The sequence below is a fragment of the Lactuca virosa genome, chromosome 8, assembly GCF_052849685.1.
Source record: "Lactuca virosa cultivar CGN04683 chromosome 8, Lactuca_virosa_CGN04683_v6, whole genome shotgun sequence".
Taxonomy (NCBI): domain Eukaryota; kingdom Viridiplantae; phylum Streptophyta; class Magnoliopsida; order Asterales; family Asteraceae; genus Lactuca; species Lactuca virosa.
Window position 1 is genome coordinate 105,262,551 of NC_136433.1, and position 16,482 is coordinate 105,279,032.

The following is a 16,482-nucleotide window of genomic DNA, read 5'->3' on the forward strand; positions in this document are numbered from 1 at the left end:
CATTTTAAATAAGGAAAAATCACCATTTACATAAAACCCAAGTTATGAAAACTCATTTGTTCCAAAATACAGTTGTTTGAAAATCAGAGTAATGTAAATAATGTGGATTCTCTGTTGCTGTTAATGAATGTGTACAGTGTCACACCCCGATCCTTGTCGGAATCGATCGAGGCGTGATATATTGTTCAAAGTCTCATGACAACTATGTTATAATATGATTAGATTCAATTAAGTACTAAGTATGCAAACAAGATCCACAACATACAAATACAAATCCAAATATGAACAACATTTATTACATCAAATTTAAATAGTCTTGTGGATTTCTAAGGCACAACCTATTTTTCATCAACTTCATTCTTCAAATCTGCATCATGGGTAAAAACAGGTCAACTACGAGAGTTGGTGAGTAATCTAATTTTAGTAGAGAAAATTGTGAAGTTGAAACCTTTATAATTGGAAATTTGTTTTCTTTTGAAGTCGGCAAACAATTGTATTTGAGATAACGGTTTATAAATCAAAAACTGATTAACAAATGATAACAACAACAATAAGTCCTCACCCTATATATACATATGTATATATATATATAAATATATATAGGATGGAGCATCTAATCATCATACACACTCAACCACGTGCGATCAATCACCTTAGCGTCCCAAGGCGGGGTGGTCAACCCAATAGCGCTATTATTGTCCATAACGTACCTCAAGAATACGGGCATAGTCATGAAGATTAGACTAAAAATGGTAATGCACTACAAGTACATGTAGCGTAAACAAACAATAGTTATACAATTAATGACTCACGTATAAATGTCCCAACAATGTCTCAATTGTGATAAAACAATAAAATGAAGTTTGAACATATTAGAACCACATGATACACCCCAAAAGTATTGAAAATTATAAAGTATGGGGTAGATTACTCACATTAGTCTCAAAACGAAATGCGTGTGTCGTACGATAGACGGTTCGGGTCAAAATGGCGTAGAACCTAATATAATTAATAGTTTTGGTTTAGGAACTGCTAAACGAGAATAGAGTACTAATACAAATAATTAGACACATATTCTTATATTAGATGAATTAACAATAATTCATTTTGATTATAATATTAAGGTATTCATTTGTTAAATGAATTTTAAATTGAATTAATTACTTTGCATAATTAATTTATATTTTCAATTTAGGCCTGATTTTAATAATTTCTTATTAAAATAATAACTTGCCCAATTATAATTATTTACAGATTTTAACAATTATTTATATGAAATAATCATTAAAATGCATTTTTACATGCTTAAATACTTAGGAAAATAGTTTTTAATAGTAAACAGTATTGAAAAATTATGAAATTATTAGGAAATCATTATTTCATACAATATGAATTACTGTAAAATTTGTATATTTTTTTGAACTGTTTTATTATTTATTTAATATTTTAATGATTAAACAACACAAAATTCGGGAAAAATAGTAAATGATTCTCAAAAAATCTGTAAAATTAACCATAGTTTTATAACATGATGTAGAGCTCAGTGTATAAGTTTCAGATATTTGTGACTATGGGAAGTATTTTTTATATATTTCATTATTAATTAATCAATAAAATCATAAATAATAGTAAACAGTAATATAAATGCATGAAACTTCATAAATTATGTTTAATCAATATATTGGTCATCCCAGAATTTTCTCAGAATTTATTGAATGCAAAAAGTATTTTATGTGAATTATTGCCCTACTTTATTGCAATAATTATAATAATTCAATAAAAATAAGTTATTTTCTGAAAATTTCCAGAACTTCTTATTTTATTGATGGGATTCTGAGAAAAATCAGGTTTATGCATAAAATGAGTTTTAGATATTTTGGTGGATTTAATTTGTTTCTTGTATGAATTTGAAACTTTTAACAACATACCTTGATGAATGCTTCAAGAGGGATGAAGATTTGAGTATAATAGATTGTTCTTGGCTGGAATATGAGTATTTCTTGGATGAATTTCGAGTTTGAGAGTGAGAGAAAGAATAGAGAAGGTTTAAGTGGTGAAGAGAATAATGTGTTGGGAGAAAAAGGAAATGAAAGTGGATGGGAGGTGTGAGTGGGAGACCATGGGAATAATCTTTTTGCTTTTGGTGGTCTTCATAATTTCCCACTAACACAAGCATCTTTTACATAATTAATATAAGAGTTTTATAAAATTTAATGTAAAGTTTATAAAATAGAGTTTTATAAAATTTAATGTAAAGTTTATAAAAATGGAGTTTTATAAAAGATGAGTTATTATTTGATTATAACAATCTACTTTGATTTGAAGTTTAATTATAGCATTCAAGTTTGATTCTTTTAAATTTAATTAGAGCATTATACTTTGATTTGATTTTAATATGGTATCATAATTTAATTTGATTATAGTTATAACGTTGTACTATACTATGTTGCTATTAACGTCAATTTATATCGTAGTGTATGAGTTTCGATCCTATTAGCGTCAAGTAATCTTGAGTAGGGTTTGAATGAGATTGCGAGAGGTTTCGTTTGTGATCTTTTTGAGTGTCCGGCTTCGCAACGCAAGGTCCATAGACCCCGTTAAGCCATGATTTAGTGTCCTACACAATCCCGATGATTGTGCAATAGTGTTTTATCGCTTTGGTTCATTGTTTAGCACTGTTAAGGCTAAGGAAAATCAAACACATGAACTTTCCAAATGATGTTTTCTCATTAAAATAGCGAATTATACAGTGATTACATAACGTAAACCCTATCATACAAGGGTTAATGGAGTTGACCGGTTTGACTAGTTGACTTTGTTTGACTTTGACTTGACCGAAATTTGATGGTTGTCACATACAATCACGCTTTAACCTTCCCACGATCACCGATGGTACCTAAAAAAACATTTAATCAACAACGGTACAAAGCTTAGTGAGTTCCCCCAAAACACCACACACCACAATATACATACAATGCAACAAACATGAGCCTTCAGTCTGTTTGGCCCGCATCGTAAAGCCTACAACATGCTTGGACCACTCTCCTGAGCATACAGTCTGACTGGACTGTCTCGCAAGGCCTACAGTACACCTGGACCCCTCTCTTTCAACATACAGTTGATCCATACCTGGCCTACAACACACCGTTGGACCACCCGTGTATCTTGTCATACATCACAAAACAGAACCGCATAAACCCACCACCCAATATGTCGGCATATGTAACAAACCAACAATTAAGTAAACACATAAACACAGACAACTATCTACATTAATTTACCTGTCTAACAACTCGTTACCGCATACCATGCCTCATACAATACATTACACCACTACCGACAAATCTCTAAGGAATGCATAACTATATGTAACCAGAGGTGAGATAGACATTCGAACAAGTGATCCCACTATAGAGCCACAACCAAACAAGGAACATGCAAGAAAGCCTAGATCAAAAGTTCTCAGGCTATCCTACGTGACTACATACAACCCTAAGGCACTCAACTAGACGATCACCAACTTATGTCACACCCCCGGACCAGACAGCGGAAACGTCCGGAGGCGGGTGACTTCCTTGTGCAGTATCATAACAATTGAATATAATTGAAACATAGCAAATCCAAACATCATACATTGAGATTACAAGCTTACATTGTTTTACATCTTGTTCATGTTCTAGAATAGCACAAAAGAGACAATATCGAGTACATATCAAACTACTTCAAAATAAACTTGGTTCCACGTTCCATTAACTTGCTTGTTGATTTCCTGAGAATACAAGTCGTTTGAAAAGCGTCAACATAAAATATGTTGGTGAGTTCATAAGCATTTTCTTATAAATTTTGATGATAGTTTAGAAATCCAGAAAATCCAATATTTTCTTATCAATGGTTGTGAGTCTTGTTTCAAATCGAGTATAGTTGCATGTGTGTCTTAGCTTATCGTTTTCGAAATCGTAATAATTCGTTTTCTCCAAAAAATCCTATATTTTCTGATATATAAAATGGCGGTCTCAGACCCTAAGACTGGTGTGGTAAAAGCTTCGTTTATAGTATCCAAATCAATAGTCGTTTATAATCGAGAGGTGTAGCTTGAGTACATTTCTAAAATCATACTGTAATATTCTAAGTGAGTCGTTATACCCATACTAATATAACGGAGTGCCTGTTCTGACGTTCTTCAGGCGTCGGTTTTGTTTAAGACATTTGTCACCCTAGACTGGCCGGTCTAGTTATAGCGAACAGCGAAGGTGCGGGGTGTCAACCCCGTATAGATCTATACACAAATTCTCGCTCCCCCTTCAGGAGACTCTGGTTATAACTCTTACAAGACTTTAAGTGTACACTATTATTGATATACATAGGTACTGTGAAGATTCGTCTGACTAGAATACTAACAGATTTTTCCTTGGTGCAAATCGTTGAGATTCGTTATTTATTAAATAAATAACGATAGTTGTACTCGTGGACTAGTTATTTCGTTTCGTTTTACTTGGTTTATTGAAATTAATCCGCTTTGAATATTTATCAAAATGACCCAATTTTGTCGGAAGGTGTCAAGTTATGACTTGTATAAAAACCATGACTTGTGTAAAACTATGACTTGTGTGAAGTTATGACTGCAGTTTTATGACATGCGTTTTTCAGATTTATGACATACAGCTTATCACTTGAGTTTCTGAAAGTTTTATGACGGCAGTTTTATGACATGTAATTATTCTGTCATAACAGCCCTATTTTGTACATTTTCTTGATAAATTTATTTATCTTAAATAATTATAAATAAACACTAATAGTTTGCAACAGAATATTCCTTATGTTGTGACTAAAATATTGTTCTAACATCATGAGGTTTGTAAAATTCCAAGTTTATGAAAAATTATCTTGAAATAACGTTTCAACACACACACACACCTAAGCATACAAATACATGCAATTATTCAAGGATTTAGACAAGATTTGGCTTGTATTCTCCCCCAAAAATAATAAAACTCGAAAAGTAGGGGTATGAAGCTCACCTTGGTTTAGCTTGCTGGGTGATTTGAAGAGGTGTTAAGGAGTTTCCAAGTTCCCATACTTGGAAGGTTTGATACTCTTTGAACTTTAGAATATCCTAAGAATATGTACCCATAATTTTTATGTGTAAATATAATGAAGTTTTAGGAATAATGTGGAGCATCTCTAGTAAAAGAAGATGAAATACTTACAAGAATCTGGAAATTTTATCTGAAGGAATGGGACTTGAAGCTTGAATAAGTTGAGGGCACTCTAAGGAGTTCACAAGTTGAGGATGTGAGAAGTGGGAAATGGAAGAGTAGTTCACGTATCTAAATGGAGAGGATAAGGAGTGACTTGACACTTGCTTGGAAGACTGGTGGACAAATGTAACACCCCCAATTTCAATTGTTCAATGAAGGGCCAAAAGTGTAAATTTAGGAAAGGGACTCGACGAGTAGATCCGCTTACTCGCCGAGTCGGAGCGGGAATCTGTCGCGGGTTAAGTGGCCAACTCGCCGAGTCGGCGGCTTGGACTCGACGAGTTGGTGCTGAAGAGAGAAAACCCTAATTCTGGGGGTTGTGCCCTATATAAAGCACATTATAACCCACCCTCAGCCTCTTTGCTACCCTTTTGAGATCCAGAAACCCTAATTTTCGTGTGAGACTCCATTGTGAAGAGATTGGAGCTTGGAAGAGGAATTTGGTGGAAGGAGCTTGAGAAATTAGAGGCTAGCATCAAGGGGCTTGTGTAGATCTGGAATCTACATCAGTTTGGGCACATCTCAGAGGTAAGGAGCCATTATCTTAAGCTATTTCCTTTTTGGTTCATCCTTGGTGGTTGATTTGGAGTTCCTTAGCTTGTTTGAGATCTATTTCGGGTTTGGAGTTTAGATCTGAGGTTTGCTACTCCAGATCTAGACTTGTGATGGCCTAGAATGTCATAAAGCTCCTGTCTAAGAGTTGTTGGTGAAGCCCCCTAGTCCTTAACCCTAGCCCTAATATGTTTTGGGCCTATATCTCCTTGGTTTCACGTAAAGTTTGCAACTTTATGTGAGGGTTAGACTGTAGAAGAGTGGATCTATGGATTGGAGCCCCTGTATGGCTCGAAAAGCCACTGTATGGATTGAGAACTGGAGAGACTCGGCGAGTCACATGGTGTACTCGACGAGTTGTATGAACATGTGCATGGACTCGTCGAGTTGGAAGAACAACTCGGCGAGTCTGTTGAAGGTTGCCTTGGACTCGGCGAGTCTGTTCTTGGACTCGACGAGTCTGGTCGCGGAACCCTAACCTCTTCTGGTTAAGCCTCGAATCGGTGAGTCGAGGGACGACTCTGTGAGTTGAGCAGGATGAGACTCAGAGATCGTTGGACTCGACGAGTCTTGGGGCGACTCGGCGAGTTGAGTCGTGTTATGGGAGTTTCTGAGTATAGGAACTCGATGAGTCGACGGGTCGACTCGGCGAGTAGAATCAACCAGGAAGGTTGACTTTGACTGAGACCAAGAGTTGACCAGTTTGACTTCCAAGGGTATTTTGGTAATTTTGGTATTTATGGAATTGGTTCTTTGGTAGTGTTCTGTGGTGAAGTTCGTGTCGGTGGTCAGAGCAGCTTGGTCTTATCTTTTCAGTCGGCAATTGCAGGTGAGTTATCCTCACTATATCGACAGGGTCTACGACACCAAGGCCGGCCCTTTATCGGATGGAAGTCTGGGTATTGTTGTTATGTTATTGCTTTGCTAGATTTGCATCCTGGTATTTAGGGTGGTGTTATGTTAGTGACCTGGTTAAGGTCGGTACCCGGTATATAGGGTAATGTTATGCTAGTGACCGGTTAGGTCGGAATCCTGGCTAGGATGTTGATATGCTATGTGATCTGTTAGACTGTTTGTCTGGTTAAGGATCTGTTATGTGATTAGTTGTTTTATGTGCACATGGTTGTTTGACGGGGGTTGGGTTGAGGCGGGTCCTGCTTCGTGCTGTAGGCCAACATACCCGGGGCGGACCGGATATTCTGAAGGCCCAGCGAGCGGTCCGGATAGGCTGAAGGCCCCAAGAGGGCGGACCAGATGTGCCGAGGCTCGGAGAGTGGACCAGGCCGACTGAAGGCCCGGTGTGGGCGGACCAGTCATACTGTAGACTCAGATAGTGGACCAGGTGGATTGAAGGCCCGGTGCGGGCGGACCAATCACACTGTAGACTCGATGTACATGGCTAGACTCGGAGGTGGACCAGGTGGACTGAAGGCCCGGTGCGGGCGGACCAGTCACACAGCAGACCCGATGTGCATGGTTGTTCTATTTGTGATATGTTATGAGAATGTTTATGTGCGGTTGGTATTCTGGGGGTAACTCACTAAGCTTTCGGGCTTACAGTTTCAGTGTATTGTTTCGGGTACTTCAGGAGATCGTGGCAAGGCGAAGGCGTGATCGTACCGCTCCTCATGTTTTATGATTTATGTGATATGGTTCTAGGGGACACTCTGATTTTTAAACTATTTTGAAAACGAGATGTATGAACTTAATGGTTTTTGAATGAATTAAAATGTTTTAATTTGGTTGAAATTTTTGGTCGTTACAAGTTGGTATCAGAGCCTTGGTTTGAGTGAATTGGAGGAACATTCGTGTGAATCCAGTCTCAAATCAAGGAGGGATTTTCAAAATGGTTTTCAAAAGGTTTTCGAAATAAGTAAAGGAGGATGCAAAGGGTACGATCAGCCAGAGCCAGTAAGTTGACCCCAAAATACCATATAAGTTATTTTGATTACGTGATATGTTAGAACAGCATGCTAGTACTAGGCTAGGGATCTTCAGGAATTGCATGATAGAATTGCCTAATTTATGATGCCTGCTAGCTTAGGGTTCCTTGTTATGGGATATTTAGTATTCCTCTAGGGGTGAGGATGGAGTGCTTGTTATGTATGTTTATGCTTAGGGCGTTGTAGTGATACTTGAGACAAATATGGGTAGGTGTGGAAGGTAGTATGGGCCCGTACTACTGAAAGCACAGGACCCATATGCGTATCAAGGAAGTCACAACTCTCTAGGGTATCGGTTATGAGATAGTTCCCCGGGTGGATATGTGATGTGTCTAAGGGTCTCGTCGGTGTATTGCAGTATGGCGATTATGAAACGTGTCGGGGTAGGATCCGGTTCGGGATCGGGATCAGGAGAGGGTGGTCAGGATGGACCAGTACCACCCGAGGTCATTGGTCAGATGAGTACGGATGAGTTGGACGCCAGGATTCGTGAGATCCTGCATGATGAGGTTGCTGCCATGTTCCCGGCTGAGTTGCCAGAGATGTTTGGGTCGATCAAGACCGCTATGGTTGAGTACTTTGATGAGCGCTATGCAGCTCTTGCGGAGACGGCTGTCGCGGCAGCTACAGCGGTTGTAGCAGCGGCAAGGGGAGGAACCGGTCGAGGTTTTTAGTATCGGGACTTCGATAATACGAAGCCCCCTACCTTTGATGGAGTTCAGGATCCTATCATTGCTATGAGATGGTTGTCAGACGTGGAGAGTTGTTTCTTCACGTGTTCATGCCCTACGGATCAGAGGGTGAGGTGTGCTCTGAACCTTTTGAGGCTCGGGGCGAAGGATTGGTGGAGGTTGACTACGGGATCTTATTCTGATGCGCAGCGGGCTTCGGTTACTTGGGATCAGTTCTGGGAGATGTTCAGCACTCGTTATGTTCCACGGGTTGAGAGAGAGAGAGAGGTTGGCTCAGGAGTTCCTGGAGCTGAAGCAGGATTCAAAGTCGGTGACGGAGATCACCAGGATGTTCACTAAGAGGGCGATGTTTTGCCCGGAGTTTGCTTCGGAGCAGGCTCAGATGTCCCGATATCTGAGTATGCTTAAGAGGGACATCAGGCAGTTTGTGTCCACGCAGAGATGTGATACCTTGTTAGAGTTGCGGGAGGCCGCCAGGCGGCGAGAGTTAGAGATGGAGTTGCAGTTGCGAGAGCAGAGGCAGGCCCCGGTGCAGTCGCAGCCGGCGCCGAAACGGTCCAAAACCGTTGACTTTAGGGTTGGAGGTCAGAGCAGCCACGCTTGTGAGAAGTGTGTGAAGGGTCATGCCGGAGTTTGTAGGTCCGATGGTGCGTGTCGCAAGTGTGGGAAAGAGGGGCATTATGCGAGGGATTGCCGTCAGTCGGTCCCGACTCAGGATATGAGGATCTGTTATCATTGTCATCAGGTGGGACACTTGAGGGTCAACTGTCCACAACTTGTTGCAAGACCGGTGCAGGCTCCAGCACCGGCCACTTTGAGGATTATGGTGATGGGTTTAGGCCATAAGAACATCCTATGTGCTCATGCAAACCCTAATGCTTGGATCTAGGTTTCTCTATTGTACATGCATTCATCCAAGACTATAAACCCTAGATCTAGCATGTGATAATCAATATTAACATATGAATTAGGGTTTAGATCATACCTTAATTGTTATGTAGCAATAACAATCTCAAATCCTCCTTGTAATGGCTTTAGAAAGCTTAGAGTCACAAGTGTCACTCCTCTAATGGCTCACAAACACCAAGAGCAAGAGGATGAAGAAGAGAAGAGAATGAGGCTCTCAAAAACGTATGGAAACCCTAGAAGGAAGCTTGTCCACGTTTTTGAGGCATAAGGGCTCTATATTTAGTGAGGCTATTAGGGTTATCTAACAAGGAAACCCTAATTTGGATGCTTAAGCCCTAAGCAACCCATGGACTCCTTTCCTTAAGGGCTTTGGACGATTTCTAATGGGTTTCCCCATAGAATTCGTCCACTCCTTAATATAAGGCAATCCATAGCCCAAATTGCAATTATCTTATAATTACAATTCCAGTCCCTTAAGTTTAATTAATCTCTTTTAGTCACAAAACTAATTACTAATTAATTCTTGACTAATATTAATTAAACAATATGATTTCTCCTTTAATATATTATTCTCATAATATATTAAGAAATCATATTTAATCCTTTCTCTCCATAATTCATCCTATCAAGTTGCTTTGGTGAAGGCAACCCAAAAGGACCATGCACCATCGGGTCAAGTACATACCAAAATAGTTATGGACTTAGACACTAATCCAACAGTCTCCCACTTGGATAAGTCTAATAACTATTATGCGTATGACTTCAGATCCTGATCTGCAATCGTAGCTTTCCAAAGCCGCTGTCAACTCTGATCCTATCAGATACGCGTGTCCTTTAGATAAGGGATCATATATTCCTCCATTCTAGATATCATATAGACTGAGACATGGATTTAAATCATTCTCTCTGTCTATGTGTTGTTTCCCGATTTCCGATTTATGACGACTGACAACAGACTACAATTGAACACATCAAATTAGTCCCGGCTTGGCCAAGCGCTTAGTTGTCATCACTAAATCATCGAGGGGCCCACAGATATCGCTTTCATCCTACTTTGAATAAAAGGAACGGATAAACTTTGATTCAATGCTTGCTTGCACTCACTTACCGAATCACACACAACAATATGTTTTATGACACCAAGTTACTGGTGCGTTTACATATTATCAATGTGTAACCGACTCACAAGATACAACTCACACATCTTGGTTTCAAGAATATAAGATATTATCGTCTCACCAATCACTCGTGATAAAATCCATGAAGTGATCCAAGTGAGCGTGGGTTTAATCCAATGCTCAAATCATATTCATAAGCACTCATGAACGTTGCAGCAAACATTTGCTTATGTCTAATACATTTTAGACAATCTACAAACCAATTCATGATAGTGTTCATTCATACCTACTTCCAACATATGAACGACTGTGGACCATTCGAATAATTTGATTATTCTGAAATAATTTAATTATTCAGGAAGTCAAAACATGCAAAGTGAAACACAAGAATAATACTAATCCCATATGGTCCCAAACCTTTGAGTATAAATAAAACACCTTTTATTTATCACCATATCGATTACTCATTATTTGTTGTTTCGGGTAATCAACTTCTTACTTGAATTATTACTACACTTGTCCCATGCTCTCAGCATGCACACAATGTTTACCTACGGTCCTTACTTTGTGAAATAGATCAAATGAACACATTTCCAATCATATTCATTTCACAACTCCCAATCCTTATCATAAGTATAAGAATATGAAATTCTTGTTACTTATGCTAAATTCTAACATTTTATGCAATGATTCTTTCGGAAAGTTATAGCTCAAAATCATCAAGACTTGGCCAATCTCTATCAGAAACAATTCTATAGATATGATGTCTCTCACTCAAAGTACATTCCTTTGAACATCTTTCTTGCATAAAAGTTTCTAATCTAGATACAGATTCTCAATATCCAACTCCCAATATGGAAACATTTCCATATTTGCCATATGACAATTCATTCTTAATAGAATCTTATCTATTCATAATAATGTCATCCAATACCATACTTCCAACTACTCACAAGCGATCAATCCTCAACGAGCTTTGGATCGTCCTTTGATAGTTGTTTAATTATTTTAGTCAAATCTGATTCTAGTTCTTTTTCCCTCTAAATGTGCTAGGAAAATTTTAGAATGGTCAAATATAATAGCACTAGCAATCAATCCTATACCCTAAGCGTATGGGACACGATGCATAAGGTCTTACATAAAGATATGATACTTTATCAATCTTCTGTCATAATTATTTTATGTGTCTCGTTCTTACATTTCGAACTATGAAGAGGGATACCGTAATCATAATCGAAATTTAAGAACACACTATGTATCCTTTGACTAAATTTATTAAAATTTCTCAATCTAAGTTTTAGATTTTGAAACGAAGTACAATATTCTCTCCCTTAATTATAGCAAAACAACTATTCAACCCTTACGACTTTGCAAAGTATGACTCTTGTTTTCTATAATTAATATTGCTAACTTGCAATACTTGCCTTAATAATCATACAAGCACAACATTTATGCTCCCACTATCATGATGATTATTATCATATAAGCATAACATTTATGCTCCCACTAGCTTTGACATGTTTTAGAAAACAACTGAACTTCCAGAAAACATTACTTATTGAATTTCTGAAGTTCATATTTCTAATACCTAATGCTTTGATAATCCTTTATCTAAGCTTCTTAAACTTATACACCTTTGCCTTAGATAGCTCATATGTGTGTCTAAACAATCTAGACTAATTGCCAAATCTCACAATCGAATTATGGAAAGGGATGCCGTAACCATAATCGAATTCGAGAATACAATTTCACAATCACTATCTTCTTAAAATCTCTCTTAGTGAAAGCATTTCCTCACAGTCATTTTCATGAAGGAGGGAATCTTATGACACTTAGATTTTAATGGTGTATGTGTTCCTATCCATGCGAATTTGTCAAAACCAAAGTTTACGACAAATCCAAACTCATATGGACTGAACTTTCTCAATCTTGATTTCTTGCCTTATGGTAGCACGAGTGCCCACCATGTCTTCCAAGTAGTTAAGCAGCTCACCCTTTCATATCAACGTACTTTTCATTGATCAAGGTGCTTGCCTTTTATGCGTTCAAATGAGAACTCATAGAACTCACATGCATAATTAACTTAATTGGAATGGCACAGAAACAAAATAATGTCAACACGATAGGTTGTAAACCTTAAGTCGTGTGCTAGTGATGATCGATAAGGTTTATTCTTGATTAGTTCTTGAAACTTTTCAAGACCATTAAGACTCCCACTGACTCCTTGACATATAAGATTCTTTTGTCAATAAACATTTCTCGACAAACAAATATTCAAGATTTAGTGTAGCTTTTATCAAGACAAAACACTTCACTAAATTGGTCCTAGTTGGTCTTTGTCTTATCCAAGACATCACAACTTTCCAATTGTGCAAGAATAAGAAAACCTTTTCAAATTTCACATTTGATGAATGTTATAAACCTTCTTAAGACTTGTCACTCAATTCATAATCTTAACTCTAAGACTTGTTTTTGGAACGAAGTATGATTGACTTCTTGATTTAACCATTTCTTCAATTCTTGATTCCTCTTCTCAGACATACAATTGCACTAAGACTCACTTAGAGGATCAATTGAGATATGGTTCTTAATCATTAAGACCTATCATAAAACATAATAAAAAGGTACTCTCCCTTCTTCTTAGAATAGAGAAACTTTTATCTTTCTGCCTACCTGATTCTTCTTATTCGTTTTGCTATTTATTGAAACTCTTTCAATCAATTGAGAATTACACTTAATCTCATAAGTATAATCATATTTACTTGACCTTAGTAAATCATGACGAATATCTTTGTTACTCTTGTGGTGGACTTGATCAACACACAACCTTGTGTACTCGATCTCCTAGTCCTTCACTTGACACTTTGTCAATGAATTAGTCTAATTTCCAAATATGAAATTTCTCATTCATCATGCAACCAAGTTGTATGATTCCAAGTTTCTGTCCAATTGAAACTTGGGCGATGAGAAACTTTCCCTATTTGGTAAATTCTTGACCTTTCCACAAATAACATAATTAAGAATCAAATCCATTATTGCTAATAATAGAAACTTACATCAATTTTTCATACACGCCATTGCAAGGATAAATAAATAATAGAAAATCAAAATTTATATTATTGCGGAAAAATTTGTCCTTACAATGCAATTCAACTGAAAAACTATGTTGTTAAATATTCCTAAGCAATCTATTCTAACTCCAAGTAGTAGCTTAAGATTCTAATCTTCAAGTAATGCGATCGAAATCCATTTCTTCATGATTAGATTCCGCTCACTTCTTCCCTTAAGATTCCTCTCTTTTCTTCGATCCTACAAGACATCGAAATGTAATCTTATCACATTATGTATTAAGAATCTAGAATAGGAACTTAAAAGATTTAGTTAATGGATTTTACCTAATGTAGAGCCATACGTTTTGACTCTCCCATCTCTTAGATCTCTTAGGTAAATAGGGCAGCTTCGTCTCCAATGCCCCTTCTCTTGGCAATAAAAGCAAATTGACTCTTTTGGAACAACACACGGAACTACTTCTGACTTTGCCTTTCTCTTATGATCAAACTTTTCGATCATGGCATGCCTTTCGTTGCCATTGTCTATATCCATAGAGGTCTGGAAGGCAGATCCACCAATCAACTTTGCTTTTCCAGTGCGCCAAATCATTGATGATTCAGCAGCAATAAGGATATAGGTGAGATCGATGAGGGTTACGTCGTGGTTCATCATATAGTACTCTCTTACGAACTCACTATATGAGTCAGGAAGTGACTAAAGAACCCAGTCAACATCCAGCTCCTCACAGACAATAGATCCCAACATTCTTAACCTATCAATGTGTAACTTCATCTCTAGGACGTGTGCACACACTGACTTTCCTTCTTCATGTTTACTTGCCAAAAGGGCTTGAGTGAGTTTGAACTTTTCAATCTTTTGAACTTGTGGGTTAGGGAGAACAATAGGAGGAGGTGGAGGAAGTGAAGCATGATCTCGTGTTCCTCGATCGAATCGTGGAATATCATCTTCATGTGAAAAGCTTTTTCCACGGGATTTGGGAAGACCATAGTTGTCATACTTTGACATCTACAAAACGGGAGAAAAATTCAAGTTAGTTGATTGATTGAGTCCTTAATAAATCACCCAAATGAGATATTAAGGCTAGGACCCAACACAATACTCTACAACTTGGGAGAGGGATGCCGTAACCCAAATTGCAGAACATTTGAAGGTAAGTGAATGACGATTCACTAATTTCCACCATGAAAAACGAAAAGAAATTTAAGTTTTAAATTTATGAAAACTCCTAGATCCTTTGAGATTCATTGAACATTTCAATGGCATGTTTAAATCTCGATATGCCCCTCGATTTGTGACTGGGATGCCGAGGATCACAAAACAGGGTGTGAATAACCATGCAAACTTACATGGTGCCCCCAATGTTACAGTCACCTATTCGATGTGCCGGTTAACCACACACGCTCCACCGAACTATGACAAACAATGAGTCACCCTTTGCTACCTTTGCTTAGAACCATTTAGTGTGCCGGTTAACCACACACGCTCCACTAACGTCTTCGCAAGGGCACAAAGTGAAATTTCATGGAATTGCATCAATTCACTTTTGCCTAAAGTAACTAAGATTGGGAATTTTGTAAAAGCATTTAGTTACTTTTGTACTTCATTATACTTAAAATGGAAGGTTTCTGTCCTATCCTACCCTTTCGGCTAACGACCCTCCACTAGTCAAGAGTGCGGTGGGTAAGAGTGGATACCCATTCAATCGCCATTTTATAGGCAATTTCCTTAAACACCCCTTATAGACCAGCTTCGTGAATGAGGCCTACTAACGGTAAGACTGACTGTTTACTCATACATATATAATACTAGACTTTTAATGTTATATATAGTATAGGGTGTATTTTATACTTTTAAAATACTTGGTGGTCAAATTTAATAATTACACTTTTAATTTAATTAAATTGTAAACCAAAACTTTTATGGATTTATTAAATCTCTCTTAATTATACACTTTAATTAATTAATAAAACCATAAGGGTGTGAATTGAACTTTTCAAAACAATACTAGGGTTTTAGAATTTAACATTTCTAAATTAAACTTTTAATCAACTTTTAAATTCCAAACTTGAGGGCAAGTTTTGAAACATTTCAAAACATTAGGGTTTAGAATTTAAATATTTCAAATCAAACCTTTTAATCAAAATTTAAATTCCAAAACTTGAGGGCAAGTATTTGAAACATTTCAAAAACACAAGGATCAAATAGCAAATAATTTAAATTAAACAATTAATTTAATGATTATCTAAATTTGACCTAATTTCAATTTCTTGCAAGATAAGTTACCCAATTAATACAAATAATTAATCTTTAATCATATAAGGAAGTTATTATCTAATCAATTGGTAATTATCTTTTGTTTAATCAAGGATATACTCAAAATATGTTTAAAATCGGATTTTAATGACCCAAAACAGTTAAGGCAAGTATCCATGAGTAAAACAGCAAGAAATCCCGAAACTGCCTCCTTCTGACGCTCGAACTCGCCGAGTTCCTCTATGGACTCGCCGAGTTGGAGCCAACTCGCCGAGTCCACATTGGAACTCGCCGAGTTCAGCAGTCAGGGAGCCAAAAAATCGATTTTGCAACAAGAATGAATATGCTAGGCATCAATACAATAGAAACCAATCAAGGCTCTGATACCACTGATGGGTTTAGGCCATAAGAACATCCTATGTGCTCATGCAAACCCTAATGCCTGGATCTAGGTTTCTCTATTGTACATGCATTCATCCAAGACTATAAACCCTAGATCTAGCATGTGATAATCAATATTAACATATGAATTAGGGTTTAGATCATACCTTAATTGTTATGTAGCAATAACAATCTCAAATCCTCCTTGTAATGGCTTTAGAAAGCTTAGAGTCACAAGTGTCACTCCTCTAATGGCTCACAAACACCAAGAGCAAGAGGATGAAGAAGAGAAGAGAATGAGGCT

General features: G+C 37.3%; 1 long non-coding RNA gene across 1 annotated transcript; it reads right to left on the minus strand.

The window, feature by feature from the left end:
• Positions 1–313: 313 nt before the first annotated feature.
• LOC145129705 (uncharacterized) lies at positions 314–2,009 on the minus strand. Its single transcript, XR_013717627.1, has 3 exons — positions 1,929–2,009; positions 936–999; positions 314–367 (listed from the first exon to the last, which is right to left on the minus strand). It is a non-coding gene; the product is annotated as an uncharacterized LOC145129705 (long non-coding RNA).
• Between the last annotated feature and the right edge of the window lie 14,473 nt (positions 2,010–16,482).